Raw genomic sequence first — 15,217 nt, 5'->3', positions numbered from 1 at the left:
TATTTTAAGATTCTTTTTATATGTGGAATGACAAAAGCCAAGGAAGATGATCAGAGGTATGAATTTGAAAGTCATCCATCTAAGACTTACCTATGTATTTTGCTATGGTGTGAGTTAGAAAAATAACATCTATCTGTATGCTCACAGTGGATGGATTTTTAAATCCCTCTCCTGCTTCTTATTCTTGTGCTAATCTTTCTATATTACACTGGACACCAATAACTATTTGTTGTTTGTAGTTACAACCACATACTTTCTTCTATGTTCCAAGAATAATGTTTCTATTGTTCCTTGTCTTGGACTCAATGTACCTCCTTCATAAATTCTCTTTTATGTTTTAATGTTCTTTATACCAATCTCATTTCTTATTTACTTGAATAATCTCTACTAGAGGGCCATCATAGCTTATATTAGAAATGGAAGTAGGAAAAAATCTAGACTAAGTCTACCTAGAAAATCCAGAAATGTTTTTGCTGGACTATAACCCCCTTCCAAGGGTCATCTCTGTACTTTAGTGTGCATTAATGCCACTTTTGAATAACTAGGACTTAACAAGGACAGATAAACATGAATTGAGATGTATACTAAATAAAAACATTATTCTATAAGCCAACAGAGATGTGTGACACCCATAATACTTCAAAATATGTAACAAAAAGTAATGACCATAGTAAAATTGGCTTGTCCAATTTTTTATGAGTCACTTTGACTTAAGAAAGTACCCAGTAACATAAATGTAGCTTTGAAGGCATTTAAAAAAATGTGAAAAACGTGATCAAGCATATATCAGTCAGATTACCTTATATAATATAGATAAAGAGGGGCTCCCAAAGAGAGTTGCAGAAGGGGACACACATCGGAATAGGACAAGTACATTCTAAACTTTCTCGATGAAGTCCCTCACTGCATCTTGTAGTAATATTATGTGTATGGTTTCTATTTTCATCTTGTTTTACAACTGGAGAACTGAAGCACAAGAAAAACAAATTCCCAGCACAACTTATCACTCAGCACTCAAAGAAACCAAATTTTGGATCACGGTTTTTGCAATCTGACAAATTTTACTTACAATATAATGCAGACAAGATACAAACTGACAAATATTATATAGAGAGGACATTGAAAGAAGCACCAGCAAGAAAGGAGCCTGGAGTTTTCACTTTAAACCAGAGTAAAAACACATTGTGAATGGTGGCAGATGTTCAACTCAGGAAATCTGAATCTAGAGCTAAGTATTGATGAACCCTATTGTCTGCTTATGACCATAAGTTCCAGTGATGGTAACTGGAAAAACTGGGATTTTATTATCTCCTAAATATATTTGAATATCCTGCTCTTAATGAAATCATATACATAGATTCAATGTACATATATACATACACATACATACATAATACACACATACATACTTCTATTACATTATTTCAATTTTTTCCTTTCTTCATTCTTTCCCTCCTCCGCCTTACATGTATTATAATGTACATGTGATGGTTAGAGGATTACTTGCAGGTGCAAGCCTGTTCAATTAAAAAAAAATAGACTACAGACTGGATAGATAAATACAACCCAGCATTTTGCTGCATACAGAAAAAGCACCTCAGTGAGGACAGATACTACCTCAGTGTAAAAGATGGGAAAACAATTTTCCAAGCAAATGGTGCTAAGGAACAAGCTGAAGTAGCCATTCTAATATAGAATAAAATAGACTTTCAACCAAAAGTTATCAAAAAAAAAATAAGTAAGGACAGTCATCAAAGGGAAAATCTACCAAGATAAACTTTCAATTCTAAAGACATTTGCTCCAAATGCAAGGCCATCCACATTCATAAAAGAAACTTTACTAAAGCTCAAAGCACACATTGCACCTCATACAATAATAGTGGGAGACTTCACCACATTCTCACCAACGGACAGATCCTGGAAACAGAAACTAAACAGAGACACGGTGAAACTAAAAGGAGTTATGAACCAAATGGATTTAACCGAAATCTACAGAACATTTCATCCTAAAACAAAAGAATATACCTTCTTCTCATCACCTCATGGTACCTTCTCCAAAACTGAATATATAATCAGTCACAAAACAGGCCTCAACTGATACAGGAAGGTTGAAATAATCCCATGCATCCTATCAGATCACATGGAATAAGGCTGGTCTTCAAAACAACAAAAACAGAAAGCCTACATACTTATGGAAGCTGAACAATGCTCTACTCAATGATAACTTGGTCAAGGAAAAAATAAAGAAAGAAATGAAAGACTTTTTAGAATTTAATAAAATGAAGCAACAAAATACCCAGCCTTATCAGACACAATGAAAAGAGCACTAAGAGGAAAATTCATAGCTCTGAGTGCCTCCAAAAAGAAACTGGAGAGAACATAGACTAGCAGCTTAACAGCACACCTGAAAGCTCTAAAACAAAAAGAAGCAAATACACCAAAGAGAAGTAGAAAGCAGGAACTAATCCAACTGAGGGCTGAAATCATCCAAGTAGAAACAAAAAGAACAATACAAAGAATCAACAAAACCAGGAGCTGGTTCTTTGAGAAAATCAACAAGATAGATAAATCCTTATCCAGATTAACCAGAGGGCACACAGAGAGTATCCAAATTAACAAAACCAGAAATGAAAAGGGAAATATAACAAGTGAAACTGAGGAAATTCAAAAAATCATCACATCCTACTACAAAAGTCTATACTCAACGAATCTGGAAAATCTGGATGAAATGAACAGTTTTCTAGACAGATACCTGGTACCAAAGTTGAATTAGGGTCAGATAAACCATCAAAAGAGGCTCATAACCCCTAAAGAAATAAAAGCAGTCATTAAAATTCTCCCAGCCAAAAGAAAAAAAATGCCCAGGAGCAGATGGGTTTAGTGCAGAATTCTATCAGACCTTCAAGGAAGACCTAAAACCAATCTCTGTCTGTTAAGCTACTAGTGTATACTCTCTCTAGTTTCTTTTTGGAGGCACTCAGAGCTATGAATTTTCCTCTTAGCACTGCTTTCATTATGTCCGATAAGGTTGGGTATGCTGTGCCTTCATTTTCATTAAATTCTAAAAAGTCTCTCATTTCTTTCTTTATTTCTTCCTTGACCAAGTTATCATTGAGTAGAGCATTGTTCAGCTTCCATAAGTACGTAGGCTTTCTGTTGTTTTTGTTGTTTTGAAGACCAGCCTTAGTTCATGCGATCTGATAGGGTGCATGGGATTATTTCAACCTTCCTGTATCAGTTGAGGCCTGTTTTGTGACTGATTATATATTCAGTTTTGGAGAAGGTACCATGAGGTGATGAGAAGAAGATATATTCTTTTGTTTTAGGATGAAATGTTCTGTAGATTTCTGTTAAATACATTTGGTTCATAACTCCTTTTAGTTTCACTGTGTCTCTATTTAGTTTCAGTTTCCAGGATCTGTCCATTGGTGAGAGTAGGACTTGAAATCTCCTACTATTATTGTATGAGGTACAATGTGTGCTTTGAGCTTTAGTAAAGTTTCTTTTATGAGTGTGGGTGCCCTTGCATTTGTGGCATAGATATTCAGAATTGAGGGTTCATCTTAGATTTTTCCCTTTGATGAGTATGTAATGTCTCTCCCCATCTTTTTGATAACTTTTGGTTGAAATTCTATTTTTTATTTTATTTTATTTTATTTTGGATATTAGAATGGCTAAGCTAATCCTGCTTGTTTCTTGGGAACATTTCCTTGGAAAAATTTTCCCCTCCTTTTACTTTGAGGTAATGTCTGTCTTTGATTCTGACTGAGTCTTTCCGATTTGCAGCAAAATGCTGGATCCTGTTTATGTATCTAGTCTGCTAGCCTATTTCTTTTTATTGGGGAATTGAGTCCATTGATATTCAAAGATACTATGGACCAACGATTGTTGGTTACTTGATTTGTTGTTGTTGTTAGAGGTGGAAATATGTTTGTGTGTTTCTCTTCTTTTGGGTTTGTTGTGAAAAGAGTCAATTTCATGCTTTTTCTTGGGTGTAGTTTCCCTCCTTGTGTTGGACTTTTGACTATTTTATCTTCCATAGGTGTGGATTTGTGGAAAGATATTGTTTAAATTTGATTTTGTCTTCAAATACCTTGGTTTTTTCATCTATGGTAATTGCAAGTTTTGTTGGGCATAGTAGCCTTGGCTGGCATTTTTGTTCTCTTAGGGTCTGCATGACATCTGTCCAGGATCTTCTGGCCTTTAGAGTCTCTGCTGAAAAGACTGGTGTAATTCTGATAGGTCTGTATTTGTATATTACTTGACCCTTTTCCCTTACTGATTTCAATATTCTTTCTTTGTTCTGTGAATTTGGTGTTTTAATTATTATGTGATGAGAGAATTTTCTGTTTTAGTCCCATCTGTTTAGTGCTTTGTAGGCTTCTTGTATGTTTATGGGCATTTCTTTCTTTAGGCTAGGAAAGTTTTCTTCTATAATTTTGTTGAAGATGTTGCTGGCCCTTTGAGTTGGGAATCTTCACTCTCTTTTATACCTGTTATCCTCAGATTATATTCTGGATTTCTTGTATGTTTTGAGATAGGAGATTTTTGCTTTTTCTATATTCCCTGAGTGTTGTTTCAATGTACTGTATCTTCTGCCACTTAGATTCACTCTTCTCTTTCTTGTATTCTGTTGGTGATGCTTACATCTGTGACTCCTGTTCTCTTTCCTAGGTTTTCCAGCTCCAGGGCTATCTCCCTTTGAGTTTTCTTTAATGATTCTATTTTCCATTTTTATATCTTGGATGGTTTTGTTCAATTCCCTTACCTGTTTAATTTTGTTCTCCTATATTTCTTTAAAGGGTTTATGTGTTTCCTCTTTAAAGGCTTCTACTTGTTTACTTGTATTCTCTGTTATTTCTTTAAGGGAGTTATTTGTGTCCTTTGTAAAGTCCTGTATCATCTTCATCAAATGAGTGATTAGATCTGAATCTTGCTTTATAAGTGTGCTAGGGTATCCAGGACTTGCTTTGGTGGGAGAACTGGGTTCTAATGTTGTCAAGTCAAATTGGTTTCTGTTGCTTGTGTTCTTATGATTGTCTGTAGCCATCTGGTTATCTGGTGTCATCTGGCCTCCCTGTCTGTAACTGGAGCCTATCCTTCCTATATTCCTGTGATCCTGCAATCCTGTGATCCTAGCGAGTTGAGCTATGACTGGGGTGTGGGTTGTGTGGGATCAGAGTCAGCACCAGGGCTCTGTTTCCTGTCTCAGGTGGGAACTAGAAGGAATGAGGGTCTCCTGGTGGGCAAGGAATCTGCCCAGGTTTTAAATTTTTTATTGGTTATTTTGTTTATTTATATTTCAAATGTTATCTTCCACCCCACCCCTCCCACCTCCACGAGGGTGATCCTCTGCCCATTCACCCACTCTCACCCCACTACCCAGCATTCCCCTAAATTGGGCATCAAGACTTCACAGGACCAATGGCCTCCCCTCCCATGCCAGACAAGGCCATCCTCTGCTATTTATGCAGCTGGAGCCATGGGTCCCTTCATGTGTATTCTTAGGTTGGTGGTTTGGTCCTTGGGAGCACTGAAAGGTCTGGATGATTGATATTGTTGTTCTTCCTGTGGGGATGCAAACCCCTTCAGATCCTTCATTTCTTCCCCTAACTCCTCCACTGTGGTCCCTGGGCTTAGTCCAATGGTTGGCTACAAGCATCTGCATCTGTATCGGTAAGGCTTTGGCCAAGCCTCTCAGCAGACATCCATATCAGGCTCATGACAACCAGTACTTCTTAGCATCAGCAATAGTGTCTGGATTTGGTGGCTGCATATGGGATGGATCCCAGGGTGGGGCAGTCTCTGGATCACCTTTCCTTCAGTATGCCCTAAGATCAACAATTGAGAAATGGGACCTTATAAAATTTCAAAACTTCTGTAAGGCAAAGAACACTAACAATAAGTCAAAACAGCAACCCACAGATTGGGAAAAGACCTTTAATCTTTAGTCTTTAAAATAAATGAATTATTCTTTGTACCAAAATGGATGAACTCAAAGAATATTGTAGTAAATAAAATCATATAGGCATACAAAGCAAATACCACAGAATCTTATATGTGCAAAGAGAATGGCAGTTGCCAGAGGCTGAAGCTGGGGACAGAGGAAGTTACTGGTTAAAGGGCACAACATTTTCAGTTATATAGGAAGAGCTTTCACTTCTACTGCATGGCCTGGTGACTACAGTTAACATTATATAACAGTATATCTCAAAGTAACTAAAAGGGTGAATTTTGAAAGTTTTCTAACATAAAACAATAAACAAGGTAATAATTATGCCAATTTATATGACTAAATTATTCCAAACCATGTACATACATCAAAACATAATAAATGAACTTATGATTTTCCCATAAAAACAAAATTAAGAGGTCTTGAAATAAGGTAGGTTTTCGCTTAAAACCTGGATTGATCTTTGGTGGTATAATTTTGCTCTCTATTTTATGCTTTTTGAGACAGTGTCCCATGTAACCAAGGCTGTCCTCAAACTCCTGCCCTCCTGCCTGTTTCCCAAGTCCTGAGAAATGGCCATGTACTGCCATGGATTGCTCTATGTTCATTTCCTTTCACAGTAAGCATTACAAAATATTGCTGTGTTAGTACTATATTTACTAGCAATATGAAGTTTCATTATATATATATATATATCACATATTTCACAAAAGTATATTTAATGTCATTAGTAATTAATGGAAAATCTGTTGGGGAATCATCTTGATTAAAGATTGATGTGCAAATACTCATCTCAAAGAAGGCAGTCCACTCCCACCGCCCCAGCAGTTGATCCTGAATTCCATAAGTAAACTATGATCCTCCATGGCTTCTGCATAAATTTCTGTCTCTAGTTTCATGCTCTGGTTGAGTTCCTGCCCTGACTTCTCTAAGTGATGCACTGTTAACCTGGAAATGTAAAATGAAATAAGCCATTTCTCCCCAAGTTGCTTTTGGTTATATTGTTTACTACAACAATAGAAATCCTAAGAGAGTTCCACAGAGTGGTTGGCTAAATCCAGGTACTGTTTGACATTGACATTTTAGGAGAGTTCAGGTCTGGGTCTATGTTTAAAAACTATTCTATATAAGCCCACCGATTTAGAATATCACACATCCCTCTCTGAGCAGTGAACATTGAACTGCTATATGTTACATTTTAACACAGTATGATTTTAAATCCTTGACCTGTCCTTAGAATAGTTATGGTTTCTGCTCAAATAATGCTCCCATTGTATTGGTGATGCAAAATTTAGCTGGAATTGATACAGCCTGGGTGTCACATCTTTTCAAATACACTGTGTCCTTTGACCATCTTGTTTGTTCCTTCTTCTGTACAATGATGTTTACATATGTCATTTAGAAACGTTCAGATTTCTCTTAAATTTCATAACCTCCAAAGATATAGTACTTAAAATCAAAATTACTGTAGATATTCTCTATAGGTGTATTTAATCTCAGTTACTCTTCAGAAATTTTAGTGTTTTAGGCTGCTTGAGAAGACACAGTTTTTGACATTGAACTTGTTCACAGAAGAATCACACTTTAAAGTTACATTTCCTGTGGGGTTGGGAATCAGGTGATAGAACCTGAAGCAAAAGGTTAAACTATAAATAGACTGTAAGACTGAGCAGGAAGAAGCCTCACTGGCTTGGACTCAGAGGATAAACGTTGACCAACTCTGAAACCAGAGGAGAAGATTCTGAATGTTGTATTTGACTGATTGTAACCAAATCCAAGTTAAAAAAAAAATACCAGGGGCTGTCATTATAAGATTAGACTCAGGAGTTCAATAAAATTAAATAGAAACGATGTTTTTACAAAGCTATACAGCAGATTATAATATGTCATCAAAGGTATGAAGAATGTTGGTGAAAGTTTATAATTCTTATTTGTAAGCAGCCTTTCCTACTTCATTCCTTCCTGACTTACATATTTCCATATTTCCTTTCCTTTCCTTTCCCTCCTTCCTTCCTACTTGAGTTATTTGAGGAAAATATAGAAAGCATGTCTTTCTTTTTTACTGCTATGTTCACAAAGGTTCTTTTGTCCCTGGTGAAGCTCTTGGATAATTTCTGAGTCATTTCCCTTGACCAATGGCTCTGGTATAATGGGCACCACTATTTATGCCAGGTCCCCTCTTGACTTCCACCAGAGCTTGTGTTTGTTTCCTCATTTTTTTCCCATTCATCAAACCTCTAGAGCTATGTTTTTGAACGTCTTTTATTCTAGTAACTCTGCAGAGATGAACCAAGAAATGTAGACATTCAATATTTTTTGCAAAATTTTCATGACTTTCTCTATGTATCTAATGCTTTTTTCTTCCTTCCTTCCTTCCTTCCTTCCTTCCTTCCTTCCTTCCTTCCTTTCTTTTTTCTTTCTTTCTTTCTTTCTTTCTTTCTTTCTTTCTTTCTTTCTTTCTTTCTTTCTTTCTTTTTGGTAGTTACAACTTTTAAAACAATTAGCTACCATTTTCTTCCTGTGGCTTGTATAAGAGAATCTCACTTAAAGTACTCAATGACTTCTTTATAGAAATGAGGGTTGAAATAATGGCTCAATATTTCCAATACTAGAAGTGAAATACCTACATCTCTCACTAATACTGTAGGGCTTTTGGTTTACCTCTTTTACTGCCACTATGCTTTTTTTTTCACCTCTGCCTCTTCCTGCTCCTTTTTCTCTTTTTTCCCACATCTCTTTCTTTTTCCCTATCTCTTTTTTGACATGATCTTGTGTACTGTTATGTAGCCACAGGCCTAAAAGTCATCATGTAGCCAAGAATGCCCTTGTGATCATGATCCTCTAGTCTCTACTTCTCAAGTTCTAGGATTAGAGGCATAGACCAGCATTTATTATTTGTTTGTGTTGTTTTTCCCATCCTTCAGCAGGACATAGGGTAGGAAATTTCATATCTCATCCCCTGTATATAATGAAGGCAAGTAACACTAACTCTAAGATAGTAGTCATTTCCAACTCTGACCCATAATTCTTCCTGTCTGAAAGAATTATAGGAATGAAAATGGAGAGGAGCCTGAGGAAAAGAAAGTCCAGTGACAGGCCCAAAGTGGGATCCAGCTCAAGGGGAGGTCCCAAGGCCTGACACTATTACTGAGACTATGGAGTGCTCACAAAAAGGGACCTAGCATGCCCACACTCCAGAAGACCCAACAAGCAGCTGAAAGAGTCAGATGCAGATATTTGTACCTAACCAATGGACAGAGAAGCTGACCTCTATTGTTGAATTAGGGAAGGCTGAAAGAAACTGAGGAGCAAGGAGATCCTGTAGAAGAACCCAGCAGTCTCAATGAATCTGGACCCCCAAGATCTCTCAAACACTGGACCAGCAAACAGGCAGCATATACCAGCTGATAAGAGGCCCCCAGCACACATACAGTAGAGGACTGCTGGGTCTGTGTTCATTCAGAGATGATGCACCTAACTCTCAAGAGACTGGAGGCCCCAGGGAGTTTAGAGTTCAGGTGAGGTGAGGGGTGGGGATATCACGTGGAGAGAGGGGGTGGGGAGGAGGTATGGGATGTGGAACAGTTGGAGGATGGATGGCGGTGGGGGGAGTAAAAAATAGAGTGTAAAAAAATAATGAATTAATTTTAAAAAGATAACTATTTAACAAACACTTATTGAACGTAATAAAATGAGTAAATCTCTTCCAGAATTAAAATGTCTGAAGAGTTGGAGCAATAGCTCAGCAGGTAAATGCTTTCATGGCTCTTATAAGGGAACTGGGATTGGTTTTTAGCTCCCACACAGCAGTTCACCAGTGTCTGTTATTGATCTCTCCAAAACCAGTAATTTCTATTTCTGAAGAGTTTTTTAAGCTGTACTTTCTAGAAATGTGATACCCTTTTTTTGTGGAAGACGTTCCTAAGGACTTTGGCATTTCTGGTGAGTTTATGATGTACAAAATGAGAAAAATGACTACAGAAAGACAGAGCTGTGAGTGTTGTAAAAACAGAGTCTTTGGTTTCTTTTCTTCAAGGGACCTGAGTACCTGGTGCTTAACAAAGGGTTTGTTTTCTCAACAAACTTTCCAAACCCCTTAAATACAAACCTTTGGGGCTGAATACCTCCAGGGCAATATTGGCTTCAGGTTCTTCTACTACTGGAAGTAAAAACATGTTCCAGTCCCCTTTACAATGTAAAAGAGGTCAAATGTTATTTGAGGATAAAAGGCTATGAGGAAAGTGGAGAAATAGACCCCTTCTCCAAACCAGCACACCATATGTTATATGCACAGTAATTTACATGACTGGACAACATGGTAGAATGAGATCCCTGTTTTACTTATCCTGTACTTGTTTCATGTGGGTGTGTCTGTGTCACACTTAACATATTATTAAGAGAAAATTAAGGAGTATAGAAATTAATTCACTCATGATGACATAAATATTATGTGGCCAGATAAGGCTTTCTAATTCTAAAATAAATACTCTTTTATAATAGTACGATGCTTAGGTTAAAATTCTAAATCCATTTTTGTGGTAAACCTTTGCACATAAAGGTTAGGATTAAGACCCACTGGCTTTCAGCTCATGAAGTCCAAGAAACTGAACCAGTCTGCTTTCCTCAGTGGGTTTTCTGGAGGGATCCAGAGGTAGGGAAAGATCAAGAGTGCCTTCAGGCCAGTTGGCATGCCATCCTTTCTTCTTATCCTTTCATTAATGTGCATTTTTGGCAGGATCTCCTACAGGAAAGGTCCACAGCATCTGCACAATTGCACATGTCATGAATCTGCCCAGAAGGCAGGAGACAGGGTGTTCTTCCTAGTTTCAAATGTGCAATGGTGTCTTTGTGTCAGGGATCAATTTAATCTGCTTGCTTGCCATTGTAAGCTGAACTCCTAATACTCATTGCAGTGCCCGGCTGCTTCCTTATATTTGCACATCATGTTAACATTCGAATGCAATGAACTCAAAACATATTCAAAGAACCCCTTCCCCACCTTGCATCTCTCATTCCTTTAGTCTCTCAGCTCTGAAACCTGGAGTTATTTTCTTTGTATTCAGCATCAGAGCTAAAACATCAGCCACCAAGTCATGTGGGTTTCCACTCCATCTCTGCCCTTCTTACATTTTCTTCATAATGATTTCCCCTTTACACCTGTCAGTTGGGATTTCTACAGCAATTTTCTGTTCGCTGTCTTGGCTTTTATTTTTCTTACTTCAAGTAATCTTTTTTCTTCATTCCGTTTTTTTAAATCTTTAATATTTTTTTTATAATACAGACATTATTCCGCTCCCTGTCTGCCTTCTGATAATTCCTCATCCCATTCCCCCTCCACTCTGTCAAACAATCTTAACAGCTATTATTAAATTATTCTTTCTAAGGTGATATTCTCATCATGACACTTCTGTTTATGACATTTAGGTGTTCATTTGTCTATCAAGGTAGTAAAAATACCAAGTAGCATTTGAAACCTTCTGTACAGCCATCTTGTATCTACAAATAAATTTTCGTTGTTACCTATAGATCATTTTACCTTCTAGACAAAGCACAGTCTTCCTTGATCTTAAACAATGGCCCCCAAAGAACTTCCCTATACTTCATATTTATCTATTTAAAAAACAGCTACATGCGTTCTTTGAGATGTGTCTTATGTGATCTCTTCAGTGTTTTGTATTCCTTCTCAGTCAGTGTCAACAATGTATTTTCATGACTCCTTGGCATTTTGAATATACATTGTAGAAATAGCCTCACTTTTCCCTGTTTTATAACCATATACCTACTTTGGGTTCTATTGTGTTCTTAGAGAATTCACTACTGCAGGACTGTGTCTTTGGAGATCACAAACTTGCAATAAGACATTGAGCTACTGATTACTGAGAGAAAGGTAGCATTGGGAAGGGTGGATAGAGCAGAAAGGATATGATATGCTTGGGGAAATGGTGAAGGGTGTGACCAAGGCTGATTTAAACAGAGGAAAAATGTTAGTAAGACCAATATGGCTAAAATAAAGACATAAAATAAATAAAATAAAGACTGTCTGAATGACAGTCCTGAGAGAAATATATTGGATATGTAAATTGCTGTTATCCAGTGAAAGTATAATTTGAACTGAAATGATTCAATGTACAAAAGACTGCTAAGATGTGTCATTAAACCCTCCATCTGGACTCAGTGACAATTTCCTGCTGAAAATTAAGGCAAATCGTGTTGCTTGACTCAATATATTTTGTGGAAAACAGGTTGTTTTGGGATCTGGTTACTTTACTGTGGATCATATCCTGCCCTTGAAAGAGAAAACTATAATAATTACCTGCCATGTTTGGATTTGGATTCTGTGGTCAGCAACTAATGGTTGATTAAATTGCTCAATGGTTGTGTTCTTTTTTTTTTTTTCTGAGACAAGGTTTCTCTGTGTAGACCAGGCTGGCCTTGAACTCAGAAATCCGCCTGTCTCGTCCTCCTCTTCCCAAGTGTTGGGATTAAAGGTGTGCACCATCACTGCCCGGCCAAGGCTTGTGTTCTTAATGAAAGGAAATTCATATAGTGTTAATTATGTTATGTCTTCCAAATATTTAGAATCACACTTATTTTATTGACTTTTCTGCATATGTATGCATGTATATGTGTTGTGAATGTATAAGTATATATGTGTGTACTATGTTTTTGTTATGTATGGATTTTTATATATGTACATGTGGGTATATGTGTATCTATGTTTGTATGCATGTGTCTATGCATTTGTGTATATGTATGTATCTATATGTGTGTGTATGTATGTGAATATCTCTGTATGTATGTATATGTATGTATGTGTGTATATGTTGGTGTGTATCTGTTTGTATGTAAGTGTGCATATGTGTGTGTATGTGTGTTTTCTTATGAGTCTGTGGAGGACAGGACAACCTTGGGTGTCATTCCCTAAACCATCTTCTGTATTGTGTGAAACAAGACCTATCAAGTGCCTGAAGCTCACCAAGTGGGCAAGGCTAGCTGATCAGTAAGTCACAGGTATCTACGTGCCTCTTGTTCCCCAGGGTTAGGCAAGCAAGTACATGTCACTATGCCAGACATTTTTAAAAGGACTCTTGTCATAGAACTCAGGTTCTCAGGTATTGGTGGCAAACATTATTATTGACTGAGTCATGTCCTTAGTCCCCTTTCATATATTTTAATCATAAATGAACATTCATTTCAATTGACTTGTCACATTTAGATACTCTCTAGTTACTTTTGGTTATGGTAGATGTGGATTTATTAGAGAGAACCATTTCTCTAGCTGCCTCATTTCACTATCTTTACATGTTCCATGAAAGCATTTTATGCTCTAGAAAAGCACTCCAGAGATACCTTGACAACTGGAAAAACATACATCTTTCTGAGGGGGTTTCTATGAATGACTGAATTACAAGTCAGCAATCTTGTAGGCTAACCCCTATTCTGGCTGTAGTAGTCTGGATAGTTTAAAAAAATGATGAAGACAAAGGGTTTTTTAGCAAATATGATTTTACTCTGCTGCTGGATAACAGACTCCAGATGCTTCTCTGGCTCCAGCTAATGGTGCCAGGCCTTTAGACTCAGACTGGGGCTAAATCATTGCTTTCTCTAGTTTTTGTACTAAGTAGCTACATGTTTCTCCAGGTTTCCTGCCCTCATGTGGCCATTGTGAGCTATTCAACCTCTGGCTGTGTAAAGCAATCTAACAAATATTCTTTTATCATTATATAGCCATATTTGTCCCTTAACCTTTATACTATCAATAAATGTTAAGTTAATAAAGTAATACACTTCAAACTAAATTTTCAAAATTGATTAATAAGAATAAGATTCATTAACGAGTGTGACAAAATTAAGGAAAGGATAATGAATACTCAATAAAAAGCATTCTACCAAATACTTAACAGAACACAAAATGACTGTATTTTGAGTTTCTTGGAAATGAAATCTATGCCACACTCCCCTTTCTGCTACAGTTTCTAGTAGAAAGTCAAATGCAAAATCATTTATTGCATAGATGAAAATTATCAATTGCTGTGACAAAATAAAGGTCGGTTTAAACAGCAAACTTTTAAGGCTTTAATCACACAAGTCACAACAGTGACCTACACTCAGCAGTGATCAGATAACTTTTGAAGAATCAGGCTGAGTTTGATGCTCTGCTTCTGTATTATTCCAGGGGGGGGCCCCAGCATAAACAGTAGGTAATATAGGATACAAGAACCAGAAAGCACTGCTCCCACAACCTACCTAGCTGGATATATAGGCTATTGTAAAATATCTTGCAAGTTCTATTGGCTGTATGTTGGAACTGTTCTAGATACCGCATGGCTGTAGCTTCTGAGTATTGCTACAAAACTCTTACCATTGGGTGAGTTGAGTGTGTCTGACCTTTGGGAAATTTTAGAGACAGGTGAGGGGACAGAATTATATATGTACTTTCACAGAGGTGATTGCCATTCTTTGGAAGCATGAAGATGATCTCTTCACTGAAATAATCTCTGACATGTAGAGCAATATGAAGAAAAGAGGGGGGACTGGGGAGGAACACTGAAGTGGTTCTCCATTCCTCTAGCATAGCCAGTGTTTTATAGTTGCAGGGATGCGAATTTATCTGTCAAGATGGCTGAGACCTGCTTCTTCCTTTCACTGTTTATATTTATCTCTGCATTTCCTGTTATTGCAAGTAGGGGATTAGCTCCTTTCCCACTTGGCTGAGAGAAGAGTCATGGATTTGGTAAGTTCACCTACCAAAAGAAACAAAATTGTTTTTCATACATTTCAAAGATGAACACCACACCCCTGCTATATTGCCCATAGGGTGATACATAAGGATGTGAGAGAAGATGAGGAATAGATATCTGTAGTTGTTCATCATGGAAGCAAAGGCAGTATAAAGGAGTAGGAATTTACTGTCTCTTTAATGTGAATATGTGTGAATATTGATAGTGAGACATGAGTCAGGGTTTCAGGACACAAAGTATACAAGTGCTTGAGGACTCACATATGAACTGGGATTTGGTGATCATGCTCTGATGTGTATGAGCAAGTGTGTTTAATCTAGTGGTCCTGATATATGCCAATATCTTTCTACGTGAGTCTGTGAGTTCTAACACGTGAGTACTGAATATGAGCACTCTCAGAGTTAGTTATCATCTGCATTGCCATATTTGCACATGATATTTGTGTAAGTCTTAGTCCAGGACAAATATCTGGCTGCAGGCCCATGGAAGGAACTGTTTGACTTAATCACTTACGACATTGGGC

The sequence above is a fragment of the Mus musculus genome, chromosome 6 (assembly GCF_000001635.26).
Source record: "Mus musculus strain C57BL/6J chromosome 6, GRCm38.p6 C57BL/6J".
In the NCBI taxonomy this organism is placed as follows: Eukaryota; Metazoa; Chordata; class Mammalia; order Rodentia; family Muridae; genus Mus; species Mus musculus.
Note: the sequence above shows the minus strand (reverse complement) of the source record.